The sequence below is a fragment of the Pezoporus wallicus genome, unplaced genomic scaffold, assembly GCF_028554395.1.
Source record: "Pezoporus wallicus isolate ANWC-B61680 ecotype Strahan unplaced genomic scaffold, APGP_CSIRO_Pwel_v1 contig_4166, whole genome shotgun sequence".
Lineage (NCBI taxonomy): Eukaryota > Metazoa > Chordata > Aves > Psittaciformes > Psittacidae > Pezoporus > Pezoporus wallicus.
The window spans coordinates 548161-569550 of record NW_026637685.1 but is presented as its reverse complement, the minus strand read 5'-3'; the positions used below and the strand labels follow the sequence as shown (position 1 = coordinate 569550).

At 38.9% G+C, this 21390-nt stretch overlaps 1 protein-coding gene across 11 annotated transcripts in view; it reads right to left on the bottom strand.

Moving 5' to 3' along the window:
• NCKAP5 (NCK associated protein 5) overlaps positions 1-21390 on the bottom strand; it is a 505074-nt gene that overhangs the window by 244947 nt on the left and 238737 nt on the right. The window lies entirely within an intron of this gene.

Sequence of the window (21390 nt, the reverse complement as noted above, 5' to 3'; positions counted from 1 at the left end):
GATCAGGCTTGACCCTGTCGAGCTTATGAGAACTGACAGGGGAAAAGCCAAGGGTGGAATGGCTGCAATGAACTAATTTGCCTCCTCCAGCTCCTACTGTGATTGCAGTGGTCAGTGATGCTGCAACTTTCCTTCCTACTGAAGATCACATACAACAGAGTCATTTGGTGCTTTATACATGTCAGTGTCGTGCTCCTTTTGAAACTGGTCTTTCAGAGTCACAGTGGTTTAACTAAGATTTGGCAATAAAACATCCATCTTGCAAAAAAGTACTCATTCAAAATTTAAAGCTGAGCAAAGTACAAGCTTTATTTATTTTTACAATAACTGCAAAGACTGCAGTTACTTATAATGGAAATACTAATGCTGTAAAGCAGAAGCAGGATAGATAGGACGAGCCACCAGTGATGCACAGGCTCCTATGTATTCCTAATTTGTTTGTAATGAAAGATAAGCATACAGAAAACACAATTTACATTAAACTTCTATAAGACATGACACTTTCAAATTAGGACAAGCAAAACAGGTAGCAACTTACTTAAACTCTGCTTTCTTTACATGACACTAACAGTAAGGAAAAAAACCCCACAGAATTATAACTATACTCTAAAATAGGTATGAGCAATCCCCAGAGGCTCCTCACTACTTTCCAATGGATTTTAATGTACACGTAATCTGAAGCAGAAGTTCAAAAAAGAGCATCTAGTTACTTTCCAGAAGCATTCAAACAAGACACCAAATACAAAAGAAATACCATGGAAGAAAGCATAGGGTAACACTGGGCTGAGTCACATACCCTGGTGAGAAAGGAGGCCAACAGAGAAACATAGTGGAGACAGAGCCTTCATTATAAAAGCAAAAAGCTGCCTTTCTTTAATGGCAGAGCCATAGCAAAGAAACTAGAAAAGGAAAGGTGTTCATGAGGAGTCCATGGCGATGATCATGGGATTGTTTTCATGACACATCACTCTCAGCACCAGCACAGCAGCCAAAGTCAGCTGAGCACTTGAGCATGGTAACTTTCCTAACATAAGCACCTGCACGGGGATGGGTGGCAATGCAAAAACATCTTTTTTCACACTGGCAATCTTTCTTACCTACTTGACATTTACTGTTTCCAACGCTGAAGTTATGGCTGCAAGTCTGCACATTTTAGTGATTTACTGCTACTTCAGACAACATTTCAAATATATCTATTTTTTTAATATATCTATTTTTTTAATGTTAAGCCAACATTAAAAAGGAAGGAATAGCCTCCTTCCACTATTAGTGTTGGCTCCACAACACAGCCTACCACTCAAATTCTGTATGTATTTGGTCTCACAGCATCAGACATAGGGAGATGTAGACACAAAGTTTAAAATGTTGGTCTCTTGAACTCTCTGGAGATTTGAGATAGTTTTCAACCTTGGTAATGTAGTGAAGGGCAAAAACTTTTAAAATAGAGACCTTTAAATAACGTTCATCAGAAACTGCTAATGATTAGAATGACAATAAATAGAGCCATCAACGCCCCTTTCAGTTCCTTGACAAGACAGAGACAGCACCAACCAGCACAATCAATGCCGTTTCTTCATAAAGACAAAAAAAAAGGCAAAAAAGTGATTTCTTCCCCACAACACACACATTCAGTTGTAGGATAAAAGATTAATGGCTGTATGACACAATGCCAAATCATCAGGATAATTATGAATTATACCAAGCAATCATTTAACAAATCTCCTGGAACATCTCACCATTATTCATGAGATAATGCACTTGGCTGCAATTATTTTTTTTCAGATATACTCCTCTGAAGCCTTTCTTTTGGGCTGAGATTCCATGTGGAAGAAGAAACTGAGGGGGGGCTGGGGGAATGGGGTAAAGGTTGGGGTAAAGGTTGGGTTTTTTATGAAACAGAAAACTGAGGGGGGGGGGGGAAAACATTTTCCTAATAATTTCTAATGTCTGCAGAGAGTAGTGACAGATACTTAAAGATTTCTTTTCAAAACCAGCCCAAACACAAAACAGAAAACTGCAAGAGGCGAGGGAGTTACACCTGGCTATCAACTTCAATGCAACATCAAGTAGGAAATAACAAACACCATAGTGTCAAAAACCACCAAGTAAACAGCACTACAGTTCTGAACGCTGAAATACACCTACAGTACAGGTTTTCGCATGGTAAGTTAAAGAGTTCATGCATTATGTAAAGCTTGTATTTATCAAAAAGCATAGTTAAGGTTTTAGTAGGTCCAAATTCTGTACAGATTTGTCCCAGAATCTATCCCAGAAACTACTAAAACGCACTACTACACATAAACGAGCACAGGATCTATCTCACAGAATTTGTTATTATTAGAAGTGGTACATTAACCATAAACTTCATTGTCTCTGTTCTGCAATACACACCACAAAATACCTAGAAAAAGCAATTTGACAAATTCAAACTGTGGTAGCTTGGAAATTCTTGACGTAAGTGACTGAGTTATCAATTTCAATGTTACATTAACAGTAACATTTGAATTTAATGCTGCATTATTTCTGCCAATAAGCAAGTGGGAACTTCTAGAATTAGGCAAGCTGCCAAGTTCTCAAAGACTTATCATTGAAAATCTCAGCGTTCAAACAGGAAAAATAGAAGAAAAAGACTAATAGAAGGCAATTTGGAATATTAATTCAGAAAAAAAAACTTTACAATGTAACATAGATGGGTTTTGCAAACAGATGCCCATCCTTTACTATGAGAATGACTGCTTGCTCTTCTTTTCAGGTGCTACTTTTAAGATATCTTACACAAATGAAAGCATCTGCTTAACGAAAGCCCTAAATGATCTAAAATGGTACCAATTTATTTCTGAGAATTCTTTCACAGTACCAGGCCTACAGTTGGACTTTTCTAATCAAACCAAAATATTAGTGTTTATCTGCTTTTTGATAGCATCCTCAGAGCCGCAACATCACTCTTCTGACCTTCTCCAGTACAGGTGAGTGTGGAAGGCAAATTTGACACTATCACCTTTCCCTTCCTTGTACACCACTAGTTCACATGATGCTCTGGTCACAGTATATCATCCAGGAGCTCCACTTCTGAAATGGGAAAATAAGACAGTACGACATGTTTCTAAAAGCCTTACAGTTTAGCTTGAAAGCACAGCTGGGGTCAAAGTGGATAATGAGAGAGGCACAGGATCATTGCTACATGACAGTTCGGCCCATGGGAGAAAGACAACAGTTTAAGTCAACAGCTTTTACCTCCTCTTATTTCCAACACACACAATTACCACTCCTCATTTTGCATGCCCACAAGATGCTTTTCTTTTGGTCCTCACCCCCAAATACACCTCCTCTCATTGCTGGAAGCACCAAAGACGGTGACATTTGGCTGTTCAGCGGAGCTGACAAGGGGCCTGGCAACACATCAGTCCCAGCACATGGAAGTCATTGCTAAAGCAGATGCCACTTTCAAAAGAGTCAGATTTTTATTTGTGACTTAGTGCATTTGAAAGCAACAGAAGAGATGAATACAGCCACTCTGTCTAAACAGCCATCTGAAGATTTATATGTTTTTTTTAAGCAAATTCAAGAAAAAAGAGACAGAGCAAGGACTAAAAAGAAACCACTGTGTTTAAGGGCACCTTTCACCTCTTGCCTTTCTTCAGCATGTTATTCAGCACTTCTACTCTACTCTAGATTTAAAACCAGCCTACTGTTGTAGGTCGTGCACTGCATTGCCATTAATGCAAGTGTACTTGTTGCTCCCCAGTTTAACTGCTGATAGCAGGGTCCTTCAGTTTGTGAGTGTTTAACTTCTTACTTGGTGTTTTGCTGTTTATTTTTAAACTGGGTCAAGCCATCGTCTAGACTAAATGAAGTCTTGGTTCTTGCATTTGTGTTCGGGGTATTTTGTATGGTTTGAAGTACCAAATCCTTACAGCATACAGATTCACACCATTACTATTGCATTGTTTACTTATGTTAGTTTTTGGTTTTTTTTTTTAAATAAATATTTGGAATCCAGAAGATATCTCCTGATACATGAAGAATTCTCTGGATTGTGACCCAAACAGAACTAGCTGTGAATCCTGAACCCGTTCAGCAATTTCTACCAAAAGTGAATTCTTTTTTCCTTTGTTTTCACTAAGCCTGGACTTAAGACGACCTTGGAAAATGAAAAACAAAAGAAGAAATAAGCAAACAAGGTCTTCTTTTTGCAGAGGACTTGGCAGTTGAGCTAACAAATCCCCAGTCACTGGTAGCTCATATATATTTTTTCTCTGGAGATTTGTCACATGGAGATGATGTGCTGTGGAAATTCTTTTGAAAGGATATGCATTTCCCGAAAGGATTTTTAATGAGAATTTATTGCTTATGAAAGATTCAGGATTGGCAGCACTTCAGTCTTCAGTTAACGATCTTTGTTTATTAACATGAAAAGCATCACCCTTAACAGAAGTGTAACTTTCCCAACCAATGCATCAAAGCACAAAAGAATTCTCACTCCTTCAATCTTAACCCCTGAGGCTGTCTGAGAGGGTACCAGCTGAAATTCGTATCATTGTCCTCTATGAAAATTAAGTCAGAACCCTTGTTTCACATAAGGCTGAAAATCATGCCAATATTTTTTCATAACCAAAATTACTTAGACATAACCTAACAGCAAGAAATGGCAGCAGACTGCTACTGCTATTACTTTTTACGGTGTCTATTCCTTCCATCAGTATCAGAAGATTTTTGTTTAATCCTAATCCTAATTGCTCTTAAATTCCATGGGTAACACTCATGCAAAATGCTGATTCCACATCCTGTTAGAAAAATTACCACCTTCTGAAACTCCACAAATATGGAAGAGAGTGATGAAGGATATAGGCAATTGGGTCTGTAAACCAGAAATCCCAGAAACACACCACTAAGCTACCTCTTGTATTTCCATGGAAATAAAAAGGCAGATTTCCTCAGAAAACAAAACCAAAGACCAAATGTACAATCCAACTAAAATGGGATGTAACACAAAACACAAACACTAAGCCCCACACGATTTGCACACTAAGCTCAACCAAACTCTTAGATCCCACTGCTTTCTTTACGAGCTTTCCTTCTGCTCTGCCCAATATATTCATCTCTTGTCTGGTTGTGAGAATATATAGGTAGATTTTTGTCCCTCCTTCTACAAAGCTTTTCAGTTTTGCTCCTACGGTTCAAAGAAGATACCTGATTTTGCTTCATTACCGGTTGATCTCTTACCTCTGTTTTCCACTTCTCTGTTCCCAGATCATGACACATTCCTGGTATTACTTGTAATCTCAGGTTTTGGACAGGATATTACATACTGTGATATGTTTTTATCCATCCAGTAAAACCACAGCATGAGGACTTCGGTTCTTAACAGGCTGCCCTTACTCTATCTTTTCTCTCTCCAAGCTGTGTTAACTGTGCACTCTGTAACCTTCCAGATGTCACTCATGTCCTGCTCTAATTGAATATTAAAATACCTTGGAGAAAGCACCTCTTTTTTGCAGACAAGGAACAAAGTCAAATTGATTTTATTCTGTTTCACTCCCTGGACTACTCTCTCCCTTATTTTCTATTTTTTTTTTTATGCAATTGTTCAATACCTAACTATCCTGACACAAATCGCTAGCAAATCTGCAATGACCTTCCATGCAAACAGAAAATACAGAAGAGAATCAAAGTTGTTCAGAAAGAGTCCTTTTCTTTACCACTTAAACTTTTCCTGTTGTTGTTTCTTGTAATTTCATTTTGCACCCTCAAGAATACTACTAATATATGAAGACTCAGAAATACTGTTCCACTGGGGACTGTCTCCATTTTAAGGCCAGAAGCAGATGAAACCCGGATCAGGTCCCTGAAGCAGCATTTTGTGTTCCAACCCATCTTTGTTTTCATCTGCCAGCTCACCTGAGAGATGAGAGAATTTCTTTTCACATCATTTTATGGGAAATCAAATAAACTGAACATTGAAATCCTATATATAGCTTTGGGTTACAGCAGAACAGCAGCACTGATTTTCATGGGCATTACCTGTGCACCTCCAGACTGAGCATTCATTGGGTACTAGGATTATAGATCAGTAACACAGAGTACTTCATACTCAAGAAATCATCAGAATGGGCCAAAGTACAGGTGAAACTATCATCCTTTCCAACCCTAACTATTCTATGATTCTATGATTATATATATATGTATATATACATGTGTTTCCTGTAAAAGGGAAAACACCCACATATAAACCATATAGCTTCTGCATTTGTACTTCTAAATTTCCAATCTGCGATACAGGGTTTAGAAGCCACACACAGGAGGCTACGGGTGCCCAACAAGAAAATAGCAAAGGGAGTGGAGTTAAAAACTAAATTAATGCACATAAGATAAATAAGATTTTTTTTAATACACTTTGAAACAACCAATATGAGGGGGGAATAAATTTTACTAAAATGTCAGAAATATGGTTTGCAGCATAAAATTGAATCATTAATACTGAGCATATATGCTGAAAGACATTAAATATTTGCCAAATTTATAACACAGCTATTTTACATGTGTGTATCCATAATCTCTATTATTAAAAACACTAGTGCATCAATTCATTTTAATTTATAGTTGTGCTGAAAAATATTAAACCAATTACGAAAATAATTTCAGATATTCATCCATTTTCATAATTCTGAAAGTACAGGACATTTGAGATAAACTGCCAAGATCACCTTTTGTAAAATTATCTGCTTTCAGTATAAATGTAAAATGGATGATTTGTACTTTAATGAGCCACAGGTCATTTAATGATGTGCAACAGTTGGTTCTTGGGCCACCTGCAAACAGCCACTGGCACAGCATGCCGCACAGCATGCCAATACAGACCCTGGAGGCGCCTTCCAATTGGACTCCCAGCAAGTGACAGATAAAATGAAATAATTCTTTCCCAAGAGCATTTCTCAAATGTCTACATAAAATGTATTTTGGATGTACCAATTGGCAAGAATTGCCACTTGGTTTTCAGATTCAGGAAGGTGATCCTGATCATTGACTGCAAAGATTTGGAGAGAGAAGGTAACTCAGACTTTTCTATAAAGCTCATTGTGAGCTTCAGTAACCTACTAGATTTGTGAAGCGAAAAAAAAAGAGGAAGGCTAGTAACAAGGATTTTTTCATTATTTATTTATTTTATTTAAAGTGGTATCTAAATTCCTTGGAAATGTTTCCTCAGTCCTCCCCCATGCTAGGGAACATGCTTCAGTATGCCTTAAAAAAAATAACGTTCTCTAAGCACATCTCACTATGCCAGAAAGAAACAATAAAAACAAACCAAACAAAACCTGTTTGTTGAAAGTCACTTTAAAGTATCCTTCAGTAACTCAACACACAAATTCCTACTCATGAAGCTCTGGAACAACAAAATTAATTCTATCATTAACATGGAACCATTTCTTCTATCACTCCATCTACAAAAAAAGACTAGAAAAAGTCAAAGGCAGTGTCCTCTGGCTGATGACAAGTTTTGACAAGTTAGATGACTAACTGGAACCTCAAACTCAAGCTTCCTTGTGTTAGCAGACCTAAAAGAGAAGAAAAGACTTGCTTTTGAAAGGAGGCAGATCTACAGGGACCCCAGCCCAGGCTGAGAGAGCTCCTCAGAGCGTTATTTGTACTGAACCAAACAATGGCTGGCATGCATAGATTAATTTTGATACAGAAGTTATAGCTGTCACTTTAAAAAAGGGACGGTGCATATGGTAATACATGCAAAATGTTTTCCAACATGTTCAAGCAGAGATGGAGAAACTACGCTATCAATGACAGTTTTACCATGTATTATACCAGTCTAACACTTAACACCACTGACAATGTAATCCAGAGCACATCAGACGCATTAGTGGAGGAATGACACTTTTCATGTGTATTTATGAAGCCATGGTTGCCTAGGAATGAAACACAGAAGACTGAATAACAATAGGCACAAGATTCATCTGTGCTGTTGAAGTTGCTTTACTGATGTCGGTTAAAAAACCCTCATATGTGGCGACTTAAACTTGCTTCAGTACAGCACCTTTAAAACCCACTCTCTGACTATTAACTGGAAAAATTTTATCAGATGAAACTTAGGTACAGCTAGTACAGCTCAAAAAAGTTGGGCCAGCAATGTTACTTAATAGTTTTCCAACTATCAGTGCTGTGACTGAGAATCTTATCATAGGACCATACAAATTAGTGTGCTTCCATCTTTTGACAAGTAAACACAATCTTAAAAAACAGCTGGTTTTTGTTTAAAACCTGTATCAAGGAAACAAACACCTTCAAGAAACCCCAGCCAAACTAAACTCTCTTGGCGCATTTTAAATTATTTTCCCGAAAGACATCAGCCAGATCTGCTTTTCAAAGCTCAAAATAACATCAGCTTCAATGAAAGTTCGACTTTAACAAACAAACCAAGTAATTTAAAAGATACAGCTGAGTAAGGATTATGATGTGTTGGCATTCAGGCATTTCAAACATATTAAATGTATAATAATAAATACTTAAAATATTAACTATCTGAAGTATTAAAATAGAAAGATTTTCAGCATTTTGAATTTCAACAAGATGCTTAGGCAAACATGCATTTTTCCAGCTTCCACAAGAAACAGCATGTTTTGAGCCCAATTTGATGTTTGAATAAAGCCGCTTGCCATTTTTCACAGCACAGAGTATCTGGGTAATGAACTGTGCTCTAAAATGACTTATGATAGTCATCACCTGAGTTAGCTACATCACCTTTGGTAAGAAGCAAAATATAACTCACATACGACGCTCATGCAGCATCACCACAACTACTAGCTCATTTACAGAATCGGGAAAAAGTCCCTTTCAAATCAAAGTATTCATTATTTCAAAATTTAATTCAAGTCAAAAGCTGCAACAAGAAATCCAGTAAAGCACATTTGCCAATTAAGTGATCCAAATTTTGATTTTAAGCTACTTTGATATTAGAGATCATAAAGCTAGAACCACACTTTGAGTGCCCATGTTAATAGAGTAAGAAAAATGACCATACCCAAAACTAGTGATAAACTTTGTAGGTAAATCACCTATGTCATTATATGGCCATAATTTAGCTCCTATGAGATGAAAACAGCTGATAGAAAATACACACATGGGAATTTTGAATTTTTGCTTAAATCTGAGATACGTATTTACCTTAAATTCAAAGGATCAGAATGGATCTGCAATAAGCACCAACTTAAGCATCCACCAGTAACTCGCAGCTTTTTTAGACAAAACCAACAGAAGCAATCTCCTCCACACCCAGGGCTCATTAGCAAAACTGTAACAGTGGCTCTTAACAGCATTTTACAAGACTGCAAAAAGAACTGAGAGCACTTTTATACACAGAATATATGCTATTAATTGCCTAAATTGCTATAGAGGTGTTCAGAGCTTTTCTAAACCCAGAGGATCAACATCTAAGAGATGTTTGCGCTGTTCACTTTCCATTCTGAAAAGTCCCCAAAGCAGAACCGCATAGCTTCTCCCTTTCCATCATGCTGCAAGAACAAGTGTATTTCGATACGCTAAGATACTTCCGTGTTGACATATTTTTCTTAAAAAGATATTGTCTTAATTAGTTTTGTCTGTCATTTGGAGGTTTCCTAGAAGACATGTTAAGGATTTTTTCCAGCGAAGCAGAAAAAAACATATGTTTCTGGATTGTGTACTATTCTTTACTATAAAACCAGTACCTGCTCATTACTGCACATCATGTGTAAACAGTTTTCACAGTTGACACTGAAAGCTGTTATCTAATTTTACATGGAAATGAAATGCTAGGATTTTAGTCTGCACAAAATACCCACATATTCATCCCTTCATCTCACTCTGTCAGTGAGAATGCATGACCAAAACACAAAGGTCTGGTTTTGTCCTGCTGATGGCTCTGGCCATGAAGATAAGGCTTCGCGCTAGCAGTTCCTTGCTGGCTAGTTCTCAACTCGGCATCAATACAATGCCCTAGTGCATTAGATGATTACACAGCTACTTACTAAATTTAGCATTATTTTAGTTATCATGCTCATGCTTTTGTCACAATCTCAGATGTAGGAAAAGACGAACTCGCAAGGTACATAGGGTCTAGCAACAGGTACTTCCCCCAGTACTGCCTTGTGAAAACATTATGAAAGACTTTACCTACTGACAGACAGTACTTCTGTATGCACCTATAAAAACTAAACCTTTCCTTGAAAAATAGAAAGCTTCCAATCTCTCAGAACTGCAAGTGACAGAGAAAACTATTTTCTAGATAGATACTGAGTAATTTCCATTTTCCCCCATAACATAAAGATCATGGTCTACAAGGTTTCCCAAAGAAGTATTCTCTTAAGAAACAGTGGTATCTTTTAAAGCGTTCCCCGCAGTAACATCAGTCAACTTTCATTTTATGAGGAAAATGTAAGTAAACAAGTACCTCAGACCGTCAAACATATGAATGAAGAAAAGTACTTAAAAAATACTAGAAAATTATGCCCATCATACCAGGCAGTATTTTAATGCTTCAAACAGGCAGACAGATGGCTGGTTTCAGTCAGCCTATATCCACTGACGTGTATTTAGTCAGCTGATTTACCCCAGACAAATAACTCACCCAGATTTTTAAGAGAAAGCGATGGAGTGGGATAGCTACAGCTAGAGATAGCAGGGTTTAGAAGCTACTTCAGGCTGGGGTTAGCCAGCCCTTGGCAGATCGGCAGTGGCAGGGCTCAGCCCCACTTCCTATGCCCCAGGACCCTTCGGGCATCTACTGGAAGCTGAAGGGGATCTGCAGCACATTCCTACAGCCTTAGCCACAATCCTCCAGCTGGGCTCTTAATGCCTGTCCCAACACTCTGATGCCTCCTGAAAGCCTGCGACCCTTGCAGCTATAGTGCAGGTAGCCTCGGACACACACAATGACTTGCGAATGCCTAGCTGGCCAGCCAGAAAATCAGACAGGTAGAGTTTTACGACAGAGGAAGAAATTGCTCTCAAGCACCACAAAGCAAAATACCCCTCTGACCCTTCGGAGTTTTATCTCATCTTAGGTAGAGGCCTCCAGCCACGACCACGCTCAAGCTGGAGTTTTTCAATTTGAGGATGCAAGTCTGCTCCTTCCTCGATGGTCAGAGGATTTCCCAGGAGTTCACTGGTTAGCCATCAAATGGCTACACTAAACGGCAGCGCCATGTTTTCACCTATTTAACTGTAGCCCCCAATGCCCATCCTCTCTACACCTCTATTTTATTTCCTCACACTGCTTTTTCACTGGTATTTTTACACTGCTGAAGCCAAAAAGTTTTCATCAATTCTAATACACGTGTTCTGGTGATGGCTCTCCTAAGCAAACTTGGTTTGACCTCCAAGTCAATGACTACGATCAAAGCCACTTGGTAATGCCTGCATAGTGTCCCTTGACACCACAGAAGAGGACAAAACTGGGGAGTGAGAGCTGACATCAAAATCTATGAAAAGGTTAGAGAATGGCAGCTGGCTGGGACTGCAGTAACAGCAGCTGGATCCGTAACTACACGGAGCAGACAGAGCCCCTTCCATTATTTTACATAGAGAGAATGAGAAAAGGTGTCATAAATTCACACAAATTGCTCAAATATTACGATCTGAGTACTCAAATACTTATTTCTGCCTCAGCGATCTAGAGGAAATGTGCAGTTTGGGCTGGTAATACAATCACATGTTAATGACACTCAGAACCAGACCCACCTTCAAAACGGCATGATGCGAAACCCTGCTGCAGAGTGAAATGAAGACACCACCCATGCCAACCTCCAGAAATCATCTCATACTCAATGCTTGCTTCTACACAACATACTGCTGTGGCATTTACTGCCCTTTTATGCTCTTCTATGCAAAAGAGGCACAAAAAAATCATTTTTATTGTAAACCAGTAAAAGTTTGAGAGCTTTTTTTACAGGTAGGGATTTTATTTTTTTTTTATTTTTTAAAGGAATTAGAAAGCTAGATCACAACATCCTGTGTGCAGCAACACTGAAAGGCAGTGCCAGGCTTCCTTATTCTCAGAAATACAGTCATGTGGTTTCAGGACCCTCTCTTACAGGCATAGATTGCATTCTAGCATATCAGATGCTGCAGTAATGGGATTTTATAAATCTCAGATGCATTCATATTGTATACATAAAGAAATCTCTTGATGTTTTACTTAGTTTAATGCTCTTTTTCATCATACAGACCCACCCCTGATTTCACCAGCTAATAACCAATACATCTGATGAAAATTAATTGTCTCGACAGCTTGCATAAAAACCATAAACGTCCAAAGGAAAAATGCTGTGGCAGCATTTTCTTTCTCTGTGGGACAGTAGCTATGGAAACTATCTTTAGAGGCCAACTGGCCTTCATCCCAGTACAACACCAAAAAAAAATCAAAATGCTACTTTCACTGGGTTAGCCGGTGGCAGCAGTCTTAGCCTCTACAACATTGGCTCATGATAGCTAGAACAAAATATTCATTGATTTTGTTGTAAGCAAAGCTGCGACATCACAGTACTATCACAGACTTAGGTAATACAGAGTCTTATGAACTGTACTCATATTAATTATCATGGTATCTGTAACAAAGAAAATATAAAATGTCAAACTAGACAGATATCTCAAATACCAATGTGCAACCCATTTTCCTTATAGAAAATACTCTAATAATCATTGATAGAAATAGTTTAGTCATACTTGCAGCCAACAAAGAAATCCCTGATCTTATTTAACTTTTCACATGTCACATTTCACTAACTGAAAATTGTATGCTTTTGGAATGGTTTTATCCCATATAGTTAGTCTGAATAAAAGCTGTGATTTCTAATACAGTCTGAAAAAGTCATAATTTTTTATGAATGCTGAGAGATTAGGAAGGGGGTTTCTCTCAAAAAGTAAGATACAAATGAGCCAGAGGTTGACTATTGCAAATGTGACAACTTCCTTTGCCAAGCACACAAAAGTTCCTGAAGAACAGCAATCACAGGTCACTAACGAGGCTCTCAAACTTCTGAAGAAATATGCATTTCATCCAGAATGGTATTCAGAAAGATTTCAGATCTTTCCAAAGTGAAGGATTTCAGTTGTTAAGAATCCCACCTATAAGCAAGGAAGCTGGTGCATACATATACCTCACCTACATGTACATTTCCATCATTGCAGAGGCTGGCATTTCACCCAAGTATACAATTACTGCAACACTGTGGTACTCTGATACCTTTCTCCTTTTTTTCTGGAAAACTTGTACTGTCCACACCAGAAATTCTTACGTAAATGGCTTATGGGGACTACCCAGGCAGGACAGAATTACACTGACCAGGTTAATGTTCAGTCAAGAATCAAATTTTCCCCAATGCCACGTGACAATAGCTGGGTGTGGGTCTACTGGGGCTATGGAAATGCAACATCTGAAAGGATTTGGCTTTACACATTGGTATTTCAAAGCACACTGCAGAAACCAAACATCAGTATATGATTCCCAGGTTAATGTACCAAAAGAAGCACTGGGCTGGCAATCATCCAGGCAACTACTGAGCATCAACAAATCAGTTACTGTTGCATTCAAAAAAGTGTATGCCTATTGGCAGAACATAGCTGGAAAACAGGGCATGTACCCAAAATACAGGATACATACAAAACTGTAAGTTTTAATTTAGCTCGCTGATTACAATCACCTTTCCTCACGAAGTCTAGATCTCCATCCTGCTACTTCCACTGAGAAGTTATGTTTTATCTCCTCCTTACCTCAAGATGCTCTGCTCGTAAAAGCTTAGGCACAAGCAGGTAGGCTGGATTTGCAGTGTTGGTGTAGCTCCATTTTGCCTGCTGGAGATAACGCTTCTCTAAACCAACTTCTACACTGGCCAACTCATCTTCAATTGAAGGCAAGCATGCTATTTTCAGGCCATTAAACCAATATGGATTATTATAAATATCAAGCAGCCCAAGACCACGTTCTCTGCTGCATTTTTTCTCACTCACAACTAAGGATAAAATGATGACCTTTGCAGGGCAGTACAGTCATCCCTTTGGGGCGGACAGGGAGAGGTGCCACTGCTTCCCAGGGCCAGCCCCAGGGGAAGTCCACACGGAGTTTTCCGGCCATCCCCAGTCTGCCTCCCTGTAACCTTAGCCAGGATGTTCACCAATCTTTCAGGCACTATATGAACTTCCACAGATTGAATCTTCTTTCTCTTACTAGAGGAAGGAAGATCTTTGATCTGCATTTATTAAAGATCTAGCAATTAATGTCTGTTCCTTCTTTTTAATAAATTAGCACTGTGTCACGCAGCTTTCTCTATAAAGCAGCAGATGCAGTCTCTCAAAAATATGTATTTCGTTGCACTGCATATTAGTAAAAGTAAATTAAGACCTTTAATGCAGTCTTAATCCAAATTGTTTTACTGGTTGAATGCACCATATGGGAAAGGAGCTTTCACATTCCCTACCCAGACCTCACTGATGGGATATTTTGCAGTATCACTGTGAAAAGAAAATAAAAAAAAGAATAAAAGGAGGCAACTTTTCTGAAGGCTGACAGAAATTCACTACTGATCCAAATGGGAAGAGGGCACAGCCAGCCAGCTGTAGAGCTGTGATTTCATTCTGTCATGTAGGAACTCTGCATCTGAAATATTGATTGGGGGGACTGGAGGAAAGAGGGCCATGACATGCTTAAATCCCCTTCTGCATCGATAAAACCATGCCTGACTGGAACTAAAGGTTATATTTTAGCTCTAACAATAGTTCCTGTTAATTTACCTGCTGCCTTTTCCTAGATTTATCAGTGTAAGATTGCAGCAAAACACACCAGAACTATTTATTACATGCCAGCTACTATGAAATAAACCAGGTTATGTTTCAACTACTTGGATCTGAATCAAAAACATGCTGCCATCATGAAAAAGAGGAGATTAGCAGAACTGACAATAGGGTTCATGTGCCAAAAGCCTGACTTCTTTTCCCATGTTAATCTCAAAAGAGTCACCCATGACTGAAAACTTTCTCTTGCTTACCGTCCTTAAGACTATCACAGCTACACCACTGCTGAGTGAAGATGTTAAGGAGATTAATCCAGACTTTAATAATATTTAAGTATTGCTATAAATCTCTTTCTTACAAAAGCCTTTAAATGACAAGGGAGAGAGAAACTCAGATACTGATACATCCCAACATTTCCAACCTTCACCCTAGCACAAAACCCCAAATCAGCCAATAAAATGAATAATAAATACCCAAGCATGTTTTCATTCCTCTATGAAGTAAATCCATCAGGGACCACTGTCATCATTTGCTTCATGTTAAGTGCATGCTACACCAATGAGTTACAGCATTAGCTTTTATGAAAAATATTTTTAACTAGCTATGAAAAATTGGATCCTTCTTTGATGAATGTATCTCCACCCCAGAAAACAAGTCCCAGTAAAGCAAAAGATTTCTAACATCTGTTAATATCACACTTGCTCTCCTCCAGTTTTATAACTTTGGTTTCCTCCCTCACTGAGATAAATGCTGTTGCAGATTCCAGCACCTTTCTCCACTCCTGCTTTCACACTTCATAACACCTGTATCACAAATCCCAAGAGCTGACAGCCTGTTCCACTGCGGATTTTTTTTTTTATTTCTTTAGTTCTGACACTTTCCTAACACATCTTTTCAAACAGAACAGCATATCCCTTTGCAGTTAAGTATTTTCTACCTTTGGTTAATTCCTGCACACCTGCAGTTCTCTCCCCAAACACAACTGCACTGTCTTCTTCCAAAAGGAAGTAAGTCAAAATCCAACGAGGCCAGTTTCTTCCTTCTCACCTGCCAAGACGGAGTAGATCCCCCAGTCCCTCCTCTCACCTATACACGTCTGCTGCCCCTGGTTCCTGTTCCTTGCCATCCATGTCTATTACAGTCTTTCCTGACTTAAAATGACAACAGTTACCCTTGGTCCTACTTTGTTCTCTGGGATCACTGAACACGATATAGACTGTCACTCATCCTCACCCTTTGTTGCCCACCTTTCCTAATAAAATACCAGAACCAGTGTTCAACCCGTTATGAGGCTGGACTCTTCAGGACCCAACTTCTAGCTCCTCATCAAGGAACCATGAAGCCCCAGATATCCTAGCTCAAACCAGGAGCCCCTTTACAGGGAGTCCAGAGCTGGAAACCCTGGGATGTTCTGGGACTTTCTCATTTTCAGATATGGAGTCTGGTCTGAAGCAGTCCAGGTTCACAAGTTACAAGACATTGGTCTTTGTAGGCTCCTGTTACCAAGTAGTCAGATACAGACCTGTAAGACAGAATGCCAGCCATGGATAGTCTTAGCAGTTCTGAAGGAGCTCCTCAGATATCTAATACTTTGAGAGTGTCAGACTTCGAGAAAAATAGAAGTCTTGAGTCTTGATTACTCCTGCTGTCTGACCAATGTTTCCTCATTTTTCCTTGTACTCTGTAGCCTACCTCTCTGCTTATTTGCTGTCCTTTGTTTCACACATACATCGTGAGTGTTTTGGGCCAGACATTCTTTCTGATCATATTTTAATTCACTAAGTGCATTTGCACTAGTAATTTAATGTGCTGATGGCATTTTAAGGTGAAAACTTGTCTGGCATCAACACTTAAGGCCTTGAGCACACAATTCATGATCTTGTAGATTCTCTCCTGCAGTTGTGCACCATGACAACAACCAGAGTACCCCAGATACAATGTACACCCAAGGTCCCCAGCAGCTGACTCCTTGGTGTGTGCCCAGGACCAGCAGCTGGAGCAACCTCTTGGGCCAACTGGGAGACAAAGTGAAGGTGTGGCCCTGGACCCACAAAGGATCCCAGTGATTCTTTTCTTATTTGTGCCATGTCAATTGACAATACTAATGCACCTACTGAGTCCTCAGGCTGCTACTACAGTGACAATGCAAATGTAAATACACTTGTTCTAACAAGAGTGAAAATTTAAAAAAATAAAAATCAAACCATAGAAACATACTACAATACTGTAATTATTCATTTACATTAAGTAACTCTGAAAATGATGACCGTATACTAGCTTATTCATCTACAAGTTCTAAAAGCAGTAGTGAAAATGTTACATGGGAGAGAACCCTGCAGTAAAACATACAGCAAATTATTCCTTCTTCATGGACAACACCCATCTAGAACTCAGATACCAGCAGCACTCCCAGCAGTGCTGCATTACCATATGTGCTATTTGCATGAAAAAATGGTCTTATATACTTGAAAGTTGACACGTCAGATTCCCATTAACACCAACAGGAATGACTATCACTCAATCTCGGTTTTGGTAGCCACCCAGAATCACTTCACTGCAGATGTCAAGAAGGCCAAGATGTACCACATGTTGAGTAGCTTTGGTCTTCTCTCGGACTCAACAGAAAGACGTGTTTATTGCACTGGGTTTGGCCTACATTCTCCTGTTCCGATATTTCATGCAGCTACGTTCTTATTCAGGACCCAGAAGTAAGTCACCAGGGTTATCACAAGTTGCAAGGTGGCTTTTATACCCGAGACCAGGAATATACACTGGAACACATATACATAGTGGGCATGGAGAAGAGGTACACATGCTATTAATTCAAAGAAAGAGAAAGAAATAGAGGAAAAGTTCTGTAAAGATCAACATCAACTGCCACAGAAATGACTGTACTTACAGCAACGAAACCCATAATTAGAATTCTAAAGGTTTAAAGCATATAGTTCATCTTCAGAACTAAAGAACCATTCATAATAAGGAAGCAGTATACTCAGTCACAAGTAACTTTGTTACCATCAAATATACAATGGGATAAGGATTTGAGCTTCCTGTAGCTGGCTTGACGAACAACATGGGCATAATCTTGGCACAGAGAAGAACTGAAAAGTCCGAAGGATTCAAACGAACATAATGAGAGAGCAGCTGCATTGTCTACTTAGAACAACACAGGCCACCAGAAGCCAGGAGTCTATTTAAAGGGCTTTATACACAATGCAAGGAAAGTCACTAGAAGATGTAACAAAGATGTACATGAAAAGCAACTGGTAAATGTTTCTAAAATACTCAGAACCATACAGATTTAAGAGAAATCCTAAGAAAGAAAGCTGGGTAAAAGAAGAATGTTTCTTTTTGTTCTTTGACAGCATACAACAGTGTTGAAAACTTTGTTTCTGTGATATGTCAAACTACTATTTCTACGTCTCGTTTTTTTTTTTTCCTGATCTTACTCGCATTCTGATTATTCTGAGGAATAATTTATGTTTCAGATGTGAACTGTCAGTGCACACACCACAGTGTAAGAAGTACCTGACTCTCCTTTATGAGCCATTAATTTCTGTATTTTAAAGATTCTCTCCTGAAAACTTCCCATTTTCAAGGGAAAAGTATAGAAAAAAAAGAAAGTCTCAAAGAACTAGAGAACTCCAGGGTTTCTAACTTTTAGAGGAATTCTGCATATATGAGTCCTGCTGGCAGAACACCCAGAAGTCTTTCTCTTAATGCTTAAATCATTTGAATATATTAAAAAAAAAAAAAAAAAGGCGGCCACATCAGCTCGGAACTGTATCCACCATCCAGTATCTTAACAGTATGAATTCTTTCCTCCTCCTTAGGAACTTCCTTTACACAACGAAAATAAGATCGAAATGTTGAAAAGTTAAAAAAAATAAATTTTGCTACAGTAATCCCTCCAGTCCTTCAGTATGGAAGCAATGTATAAATCCAAAACTACCAGGTTTCTGGTTGGTGTTTTTCACAAATACGATTATAATTGCCTTTTCATCATCTGATTTCTCAGCAGTGGCAATTCTGTGCTAGTGCTCTGGCAATCTCAACTTCACCACTGTTCAGTTTCAGGTGGAAAAAGAAGCCTCAAACCTCCATGGAAACATAAGCCGAAAGCAGAAGCACAATTCCCACATTTTAAACACCAGTCCCAAGCCAGCTCCATAACACTATGCAATTACATTTTAACTAAACAACCAAACAAATAGCAGGTACCTACCATAATTCTTGAGGATAGGAGACAAGCAAAAGGAGTTTAGGTTGTTTTGATTTGGCTTTTTCTTTTTTTGTTCAGCACCTCTTTGCAAGCTTTAATCCTGTGAAAAACTACACACATGCCTAACTTTTCATGCAGAGTAGCATATCTATTTCAATGCTGTAACTCTAAGGTTAAGCAGGTGTCTAACTGGTTGCAAAATCAGGATCTTATATGGAAAATTAATCAGTGTAAGAAGTGGATTTATGCACAACACCTGGCTGCTGCTGCTGCTGCTGAGTTTATCTGTGTAGGGATTTATCTGGCAAAGTCAAGCAGTAGTGTAGCAGTAACACTCTATAACAGTTGTGATTAACCCTACATAGCATATAAGTGTGAATGTTAAGCAGTAATAATTACTACAGGATTCTTTGCTTAAGAAAGAAGGCAACACCACATACCTATGAAGCCATACATTCATACTTCACACCAGCAAGAAAAACTTGTGTGTGCTACATACAAGTAACAGCAAAAATGCAGATGTGAAAAAGCTGAAGTGCTGATAACTTTCCTAGGAAACACTCCAAACCACCAAGGTACTGACAGACCAGACTAGAAAAGCCAAAACATACCACATATACTATTTCTGAGCTAAAGGATATAATGCTCCTGCCCACAACGTTCATTGAAAGAGCAAAGTACACGAGAGATGCTGAGACCATCCTGAAGTTTTGATCTTTTTCATTTTTCTTTCAGAGCTCTGCACTGAACCTCCAATTCATCCTCAATGATCAGTACACCACCACGCTGTGGGGAACGCACCATATGGCTCACTTTAACTGCGTAAATTGTACGCTGTGACATGAATGGAACTGCTCCATGTACACAGTCAATCACCAGTTTCAAGGATTTGCCGGAATGGGGATTACGTTGTGCACTGCAGCTACCCCAAGAACAAGCAGGGCTCCAGGCAGGGCCAGCACAGTCAGGTGATGGCTTCTGTTCTGCACATCTGAAATCCTCTGGGTCACAACAGGTTCTGGGAGCACTCTAACCTGTACTGACTCAAGATTTTATTACAGTCTTTCTAGTGCAACAGCAATTAAACAATGTACTTTTTCATGCCGTTTCCCTGCACAACACACCAAATTTCAGGTTTTAAAGCACATAAATTGTCAACAGAAGAGATCTGATGATGTTTTTATTCTCACTACTAGCAAGCCTCATCTAACGCCAGTGGCAGTAATCCCAGTGTTTACCAGCCAAAGGAACTAAGTCTTGGGAAACTCAACTAAGGGTACCGATCACTTTCTCCCCAAAGGTAATATTTATATGATTTATTTCATCTTTTAACAAGAAATGGAAAAATATTTGTGGTATTCAAAGAAGAAAGAAAAATTGAATTATTTCTGGTCCACCACCAAAGACCAGCATCAAAATTCCCTGAAAAATCTCTTCAGCATTCTGGATTATTGCCTAGTTATTCCCCAACCACATTTGAAAATCCAGCCTGCCCATTCCAGCATTTCAGAGCAATTTTTATTGACCTACTAACCTGTAACTCTGCGAAGACTGAAGCTAAGAATGCAGTAATGGCCAGCAAATACAAGTCTCCAAACAGACTGTAATAACCTTAAGTAAACTACTTCCAAGCAAAAGTCCTGCAGATCAAACAGTTCCCATGCAGCCTTATGCTATTAACTAGCAAAAATGTCCCATGGCATCTCCATAGTCATGCACAATACCAGAGCACTGCACTTTTGTTTACTTACATAGCTTATCTGCAATCCAATAACGTATACAGTCAATCCCTCAGATGTAAATCACTTGTCTATTTGATGTTACTTCACTTGTTAAAAACTTTGTTAGCTTATTAATGATAAACAAGGGGGTTAGCTGGAATAACAGGTTTTAAGGAATGTACAGTGGACATTCATAAACTATTTCTATTAGGGAGCCGATTCGATGCTGTTACATGGAGAAAAAGAACTGCATATCCACAAAATAGTTAGCAACAACATGGTGCTAACATGGCTCTGCTTTTTTTCCTACAGGAAACCGAAAAGCCCACTCACACTTACTCTACCTTATTTCAGTCACTTCCCAGGTAAACCCACCTCAGAAGATGCAGAGTGGATCTAACACCCTGCTAAAGCAAACAGAATCAACAACTGAAAGCCTCATCGGACAGCAGCGGGTCATTTAGCACTCTGCATCTGCTTTGCACACTATTGCTTTGTGTATTTCAGAAACATCACTTTTCTGCCTAATGTACTTCTTCCATCAGTAAAATTTCCTTCCAGTGATGATTTATGCAGTGTGAAGGACTCAATCTTTAAACAGACATGAATAAAAACAATAAATAAAGCTCCTCAGGATGCTCCTGCCAGAGTCACAGAACAAGAAAACCCTCTGCC